Raw genomic sequence first — 7,823 nt, 5'->3', positions numbered from 1 at the left:
AATTTTCTAACTTTTATATATGATATAGTCTACAATGCACACTTTTTCACATTTTGACCTTTCTGAAATCAGAATGCATCTTTTGACTGGGGACATAGTACAGTTGCTGTAATCTGGATGGAAGTTTAGTATTTACAGAGGTTGTGCCTTTGCTTCAGCCAGTAACCTGGAGGCATGATCAACTCAAGTCCATTATGAGTTTAATTATCTGCTTAAAGCTTTTTGTCCCACATGGGTAATGTGAATTCAGACTTCAGATTTCCATGATGACTACCAACTTACGCAAATTCTCAGGGGAAATTTTTCCTCCCTCTACCTAGTGTCAAGATTGAGACACAGGTAGGACCCAAATCAGTTGAGACAAGATGGTGGGCTCACCATGAGGCGCTATCAAGGGATGAAAACAGGTGCCTAGAAGCAGGTTTTAAAAGCAGTTTCTCTTCGAAATGTCTTTTTTTCACTTTACCTGATAAGCATCCTGATTTATTGGGGCAGTAGCAGTAGTAAAATAAATGATATCAAATAAAACTATCTTGAAATGTTTATTTTCAAGCCAAAACATAGCTGTATATTGTGGTTTGTCATAAATCCATGTTTTCTTCTCTTCTAGATGACTATAAATGCAAAGGAGAGCTTTCTTTGACATCCAATGGCGGGGCGATAGTATGCTAACTCCCTATTGTGGACATTGCATATGAATACACCAAACCTATCCCTTGGCCAGATCCTATGCATAATAATGAAGAAACATAGAACTAGGTGCTGAGAATTAGATTAGAAGAATGTGAACACCTTGAACAAGGACCCATCATAAAGCAACTTAGCAGAATGTTCTTTACTGTTAAGCATCATTGGTATCCGCATGGACAATACCACAGAGTCATAAGAAACTGAATCCTCCAAAAGACAGATGACTTTGAGGTTCTTGGGAACCAAAGAGAAATGTTATCCTTTGCTTCATTAGCCATTTACGAAAATGCAATCTGGCATATTCATTAATATATCATATCATAAAATAGCAATTAGAAAATGTCTTTTCATATTGAAAAAAGATTGAGACACAGGAGCTTTCCTATTATCCTTTTCTGTAGAGTAGGTTTATTTCTTCTCTACCCTTGTATCAGCTTTGTATGAAGGTCTTCTCTTACAGCCCTCTTCATGTAGGTTTTTTTCTTTCTTAACACCATATGAAAGAATCAAAGGTGTCTCACATTAAATGAAACACGATATTAATATTTCCATTTTATAGATTAGGAAACTGAGGCACAGAGAGGTTGGTTAACTTAGTGAAATTCAAACAACTAAAAAGTTATGGAGGCCGGGCGCGGTGGCTCACGCCTGTAATCCTAGCTCTCTGGGAGGCCGAGGCGGGCGGATTGTTTGAGCTCAGGAGTTCGAAACCAGCCTGAGCAAGAGCAAGACCCCGTCTCTACTAAATATAGAAAGAAATTAACTGGACAACTAAAGATATATAGAAAAAATAGCCGGGCATGGTGGTGCATGCCTGTAGTCCCAGCTACTCGGGAGGCTGAGGCAGGAGGATCACTTGAGCCCAGGAGTTTGAGGTTGCTGTGAGCTAGGATGACACCATGGCACTCTAGCCTGGGCAACAGAGTGAGACTCTGTCTCAAAAAAAAAAAAAAAAAAAAAAGTTGTGGAGTGGTATTGCAGACGGGGTCCTGCAGAAGCATTTGCTGAGACGGTGTTTGGGGTGCAAGACATTTATTAGGGATCAGCACATATGAAAGGAAGGTATTGGAAACAGAATTGGGCACAGGAAAAAGTCAAACTGTGATGCAGGCCTGACACAGCCTCAACCAACCTGGCCAGAAGCTCTGGAGCAAACATCGCTCATCAGAGTGTCCTGCATAGAGCTGCAACAGCCCAGCCTTCATCTCTGGCATAGAACACAGGCTGCCTGGGGAAGCCATAACCTCAGGGGAAACCGCTCTCTGTAGCTGAGACAGACCCTGAGTGCACCGACAGGGGGATGCTGCCTTCTAACTGCATGTCTAGCAGCTGGACATCAAGTCCTTCCTGAGAGGGAGAAACACAAGAAGGATACAAACTCTGGCAGTCTGGTTCTAGAGCTAGCACTCCTGACCCCTAGGATGTCTTGTTTTCCTGACAGATGCATTGGGATCAAACCACGAGAGAATTCAGACATTTGATCCAGTCTTGTTTCCTCTGTACCATGCCTTTCTGCATAGCACAACCACCTACTCAGCCAGTGTTTCAAACCATTATTGTTGTTTGCAGGGGTCCAATTGTTCCACAAAATTGAATTTTCACTTGGATGATAAGCTAAAAATTATAATGCAGGATTATGTGCATACTCAACTTGATAAGTATGAAATGTCACCATTTGCGTCTGGTTTGACATTGTGCAGCAACAAATGAAAGCCTGACTCCAAGAAGAGCTCAGTGATATCTGGTCATCTGCAGCACTAAGGAAAGGTGGTAGGAGAGCTGAGTCAGCACACAGCTCTTTAGTAGTGTAGACAGGCCTAACACATTCCGAGTTATTCACACGTTCGCGTTTGAAAGGAGACACATCACACACAATATTTCAGTTCACTAGCACTAAATATGATCATAAATATTCAATAAAAACATTTTCATTAAAGTAAACTTGTATTTTGGCATTTTATTTTAGGGAGAGTTTTTGATTGATTCACTCATTAATGAATCATGGATTGATGATTCGGGACAAATATATAGTTTAAAAGAAAAAATTGTAACAAAGATAATGAAGGATTATTCAAATGAGTGTCTATTGTATTCAAAATAAAGAAAATCATACAGATAACAAGTGAAATACAAAACCAAACGCACTTGGCTACTTTTAGAACAAATACTTGTGGTATTGTTTCACCAAAACAACATTAAATCAATGCGGTTTATTTTAATATTATTAATCCTATACTTTTAATGTGTAGATAGGTTCGGATTTTATAACTTTTTAAAGGGTCTGGAGCCATAAAGCATTTATATACCATGTTTATGTTTAAGTAACCTTGTGTCTATATCACATTCAAGTAACAATATAGTAGAAATAATATGTCAGCACTGGGTGCCATATGTGTTTTTTTTTTCTCCTGAAGAAGAGCCTACTCATTAATTAAGTTGGAGAGATGCTGTACCGGGTCCACGGAAGAAATAAGGCATGAATAAATTATGCCCAGCACCCCCATTTGCATCGTAATCAATTATGAATTCCGGTTTGTATGGGCGCATTTGTTTTGTAAATGTTTCTTTGTCACTAGAGATATAGAGTTGTGGCAAAAGTTCCTGTTTCATAATTCACCTTTGTCCATCACCAGCTTGTAGAAAATAGCGTTTAAAGAAATCAGCTGGAGCAGCCTGCTTTCAACACCCAGAGCTAGTGATGCAAGGCCAGGTCAGCCCCTACCAGGGTTTTCTGCTCACACTCGGGGCACACAGTGCGGAAAGGAGCTGAGGACCGAGAGGAGCATCTGCCAGCTTCTGGAAGGTCTCCTCCACAAGATCGTCATCCCCAGGGGCAGAGATCCTCAAGGGAAGACTCTGCCCTTTGAATCCGTGAGTTTACTGCTCAGACTTCAATCTGTTTTCACTGCCACTTTTAGTCAATTCATCATTGGAAACACGTTTGGTTTTTGTGGTGCCAATGTCTTCCTTTTAATTTTTCTTCAGGGTCATGGAAGGATGCTAGCAGGCTGTGGGCCAGGAACTCACAGAAATTATAAACCGTCTGTGAAGAAGGAATCAGTCCATCTGAAGAGTGTGTTGAAGGGAAAAGTAAAACGAAGCAAGACATGGAGCTGCCGCAAGGGGACGAAATGGAGGGAGGGGACGAAGAAGAGAAGAAAATCAGGCCTCAGCCTCAAAGTAAGGCTTTTTGCTAAAGAGACATTTCTAAAGAGGTGGCACAATTTCATCCCCGTGAACAAAATAGGGATGTAAAAATGTTTAGCTTAATCGTGAAAATTACAGTTGTTGAAAACTAAATTATTCAAATTCAAAGCCAATATTTCGAGGCTATGACTAAGCTCTGCTCTGCAAAAGGCGTTGCTTGTGTGTTATATTCTGCTTATGCTTTTCTGTTTCACTTTTGTCCATTCTGCAGAAGAGGGCAGTGGTGCAAAAAGGAGTTTACCAGAAATGAGTATTGAGTAACAGTCTCATCTTAAAATACTTTTGCAACTTGTTATGTAAAATCACAGTTGCAGAAAAATCGGTTTCCTTCAGGAGCTATTAAACAGATCAACTATACTATCTCTAGACCAGATTTTTTTTTACCTATTCTCTTTCACAGAGAACTTTTGTTCTATTTGCATATACTAGAGGAGCCAATACTTATTGAAATTTTTTTTTTTTTTTTTTTGAGAGGCAGAGTCTTTTTCTGTCACCCAGGCTAGAGTATAGTTGCATGATCATAGCTCACTGTAACCTCAAATTCCTGGTCTCAAGCAATCCTCCTGCCTCAGCCTCCTGAGTAGCTGGGACCACAGCCATGTGCCACCATACCTGACTAATTTTTTAAAAAATGTTTTAAAAAATATTTTGTAGAGATGGGGCTTCACTATATTGCCCAGGCTGGTCTTAAACTCCTGGCCTCAAGCAATCCTCCTGTGACGGCCTCCCAAAGTGCTGGGATTAGAGGCGTGAGTCACCATGTCTGACCCGATGTTTATATTTTTTAGTGATCTGGTATTTGCTAAATTGTACATTTAAATCTTAAGCTTCAAGGGGTAGAAACTCTGTTCTCTGGTGAGGCTGTGTGCATTGAGTAACGATGGCTCGTTTGCAGTACTGAAGATTTTGCACATTTCATTACATATCCAGAAGTAATTGAAAGCATATTAGACATGGAAATATTTAAAACCTTAACAATTAACCTATTTACTTTATAAAGTCATAAATTCTCATTTATGTATTCCATAAGTGACATTTTAAATAGAAAAGCTATATAGAAAAAGATTGGCCTGTGAATCTGAGAATATTTTTCTAGTCTGCACGTACTGGAGAACAATTTATATGACATACAACATGGTTTCTTCATAAAGCTAGCTAGTGAATTGAAATAGGGATATGATAATATCACTAGGGAACATTTTTGCAAGTACTGCAGTTGTAAAATTTTCACAGCTGGGATTTGGAGACTATGATCTAGCTACTAATTAAGAATGCTGTATCAGTTAGAGTCCCAAAGGGAAATAGAGAGCACATTCAAATTAGGATAATTCAAGCAGGGTTTATAAATAAGGAGACTATTATAAAGGTGGAGGGAGGGTGGACAGGAACCGTAATGGAACCCAGGGCTGACAATCATGAGTAGGGAGGGTATTCGAGCCGGGAAGGAGAGAGAGTCATGTAGACTAGAGTAGACCACCTTAGAGGAACCGTGACCTTCTGTCAAGGGACACAGCCCTTCTGTTTGGAACAAGTTCCTTGGCCTCATCCCCTGCCTCTGCTCTCCTGCCAGAGTTCCTTACCGGCTGAGCCCAAGGGAAGCCACGGGGCACAGGCACCTGTCTGAATAATCCATGCAGATGAGCCTCCCCAGGCAGAGAGCAGGGTAGAGGGAGGGGATAGTGGATCTGGAGGGGCAAACAGAAGATATCTGCGCACATGCTGACAGTATATTAAATGCAAATCTAGAATTTATTGTTTCTTGTTAGTATATTCATTGGTGCCAAGTGTTTATAAATAATAGAGTTGTAGCTTTATAAATATGCACTAGACAAGATCCTTACAGGAATTAAATTTTAAACTGCTTTTTGAACAATGGGGGAAAGAATCTAGCTTAAAATCTATGTTCTGTAAAAAAAAAAAAAATCTTTTTCTAACTATATGAGAGCTAGATATATATTCTAAATCTTGTTACGTCTGGGTGCCTTCCTCTAAAAGGCTATCTCAGGGCCCTGAGCTCGGTGCTTACTTTGGTCGTTTATTCAATCATCTTTCAACAAATATTTATTGAGATTGTCCAGTGTGCTAAGTACTGTGCTAGGTTTTGGGTAGTAAGTGAAACAGACACAATCCCTGCCTTATTGAAACTTACGGTTTAGTAGGAAAGTGAGTCGAATGATGTAGAGGACGACTTAAATAGGGTTGGAAGTCTGCATTCCTAAAGGGAATCTTCAAGAGCAACAGAACCACATGACCACTGAGTAGTGTCCAAATATCATATTTAAACATGAAAATTAGAGAGCTTGTAGCAGCCGTTGACATGCAAAAGAGCCAGAGACTTCCTAAGCAGCACGTTTCCTGTCTCTTAAAAGAAGGATCTTTAACTTAAATTTTAAGCTGGCTAGTTCTGGAAAAGCTTATCCAAATATGATTTGTGAGACGAGGCACAAGTGGCTACCAGGATCTAGAAAGTGCTGCCTAAGAACTGTCTGCAATAACAGAAATGTTCTATTCTGCACTGTCCAACATAGTAGCCACTAGTTATGGTGGCTAATGCGACAGAGGAACTGAATTCTAAATTTTATTTTAAATTTAATTAATTTAGATTTAATTAGCCACATGTGGCGATGGTAATGTACAGTGAAGATCTAGAACAAGATGTGCTGGCTGGGGTTGCTGAGCCCAAGTTGCTTCATTTAACCTCATTTCCCTTTTCGACTGGGTTAACAGCAAGGTTAGTAAATTACTCACACAACATCATGTGCTCTGCGGGGTATGAAATAGAGAGAAATTACTGATCGCCTAAGAAAAATAAATGTTGGCAAGGAGGTGAAGAAATTGCAAACCGTGTGCATTGCTGGTATGAATGTAAAATGGTGCAACTACTGTGGAAAATAGTCTGATGATTCTACAAAAAATTAAATGTAAAATTGCCATATGGTCCTGCAATTCCACTTCTGGTTATATACACCTCAAAAATGAAAGCAGGGACTCAGATATTTGTATATCCATAGTCATAGCAGCATTATTTGAAATAGCCAAAGGTGGAAGCAACCAAGGAGTCCATTAACAGATGAATGAATAAACAAAATCTGGTATACACATACAATGAAATATTATTCAGCCTTAAAAAGGAAGGAAATTCTGACACATGCTACAAGGTGGATAAACATTAAAGACATAATGTAAGTGAAATAAGCCAGTCACAAAAGGGCAAATATTGTATAATTCGATGTATATGAAGTAGAGTAGTCAAATTCACTGAGGCAGAAAGCAGAATGGTGGGGTCTAGCAAGTCCACTACTGGGTATATATCCAAAGAATATGAAGTCAGTATGTTAAGGTATCTGCACATCTGTGTTCGCTGCAGCACTATTCACAATAGCCAAGGTATGGAATCAACCTGAGTGTCCAACAGTGGATGAATGGACAAAGAAAATGTGCTATCTAAACACCATGGAGTACTATTCAGCCTTACAAAAGAAGGAAATCCTGTCATTTATAATGACTTAAATGGACCTGGAGGACACCATGTTAAGCGAAATAAGCCAGGCACAGAGAGCCGACTACTGCATGATCACACTTACATGTGGCATCTAAAAAAGTAGAACCCAGAAAGAGAGAGTAGAATGGAGGTTACTAAGGCCTGAGTGGGGGAGGCGTTAGGGAGGCAATGTAAGCAAAGAAAAAAAAGTAGAAAGGGATGGGGGAGGGGAGAATATGGAGTTTGTGTTTAATGGGTATAAAATTTCAGTGGGGGAAGTTAAAAAATTTCAGGAGATGGACAGCAGTTGATAGTTACAAGGCAATGTGAATGTACCTGTACTTAATGCCACAAAACTGTATACCTTAAAATGGTTACAATGGTAAATTTTATGTTTTATATATCTTATCGCAATAATACAAAAATCTTAAGCATATTCTCTGTC

At 39.5% G+C, this 7,823-nt stretch overlaps 1 protein-coding gene across 1 annotated transcript in view; it reads left to right on the top strand.

Annotated features, from left to right (window-relative positions):
- Positions 1–3,485: 3,485 nt before the first annotated feature.
- The window catches only part of STX11 (syntaxin 11), a 50,684-nt gene continuing 46,346 nt past the window's right edge, over positions 3,486–7,823 (top strand). Inside the window, exons 1-2 of the mRNA XM_012655538.1 lie at positions 3,486–3,561; positions 3,676–3,870. The gene's annotated coding sequence lies outside the window, so the exon portion shown is untranslated. The remainder of the gene's footprint in view (positions 3,562–3,675; positions 3,871–7,823) is intronic.

Source organism: Propithecus coquereli, unplaced genomic scaffold (assembly GCF_000956105.1).
Source record: "Propithecus coquereli isolate 6110/MARCELLA unplaced genomic scaffold, Pcoq_1.0 Scaffold48, whole genome shotgun sequence".
NCBI classification, from domain to species: domain Eukaryota; kingdom Metazoa; phylum Chordata; class Mammalia; order Primates; family Indriidae; genus Propithecus; species Propithecus coquereli.
Note: the sequence above shows the minus strand (reverse complement) of the source record. Positions and strands in the feature narration are given on the sequence as shown.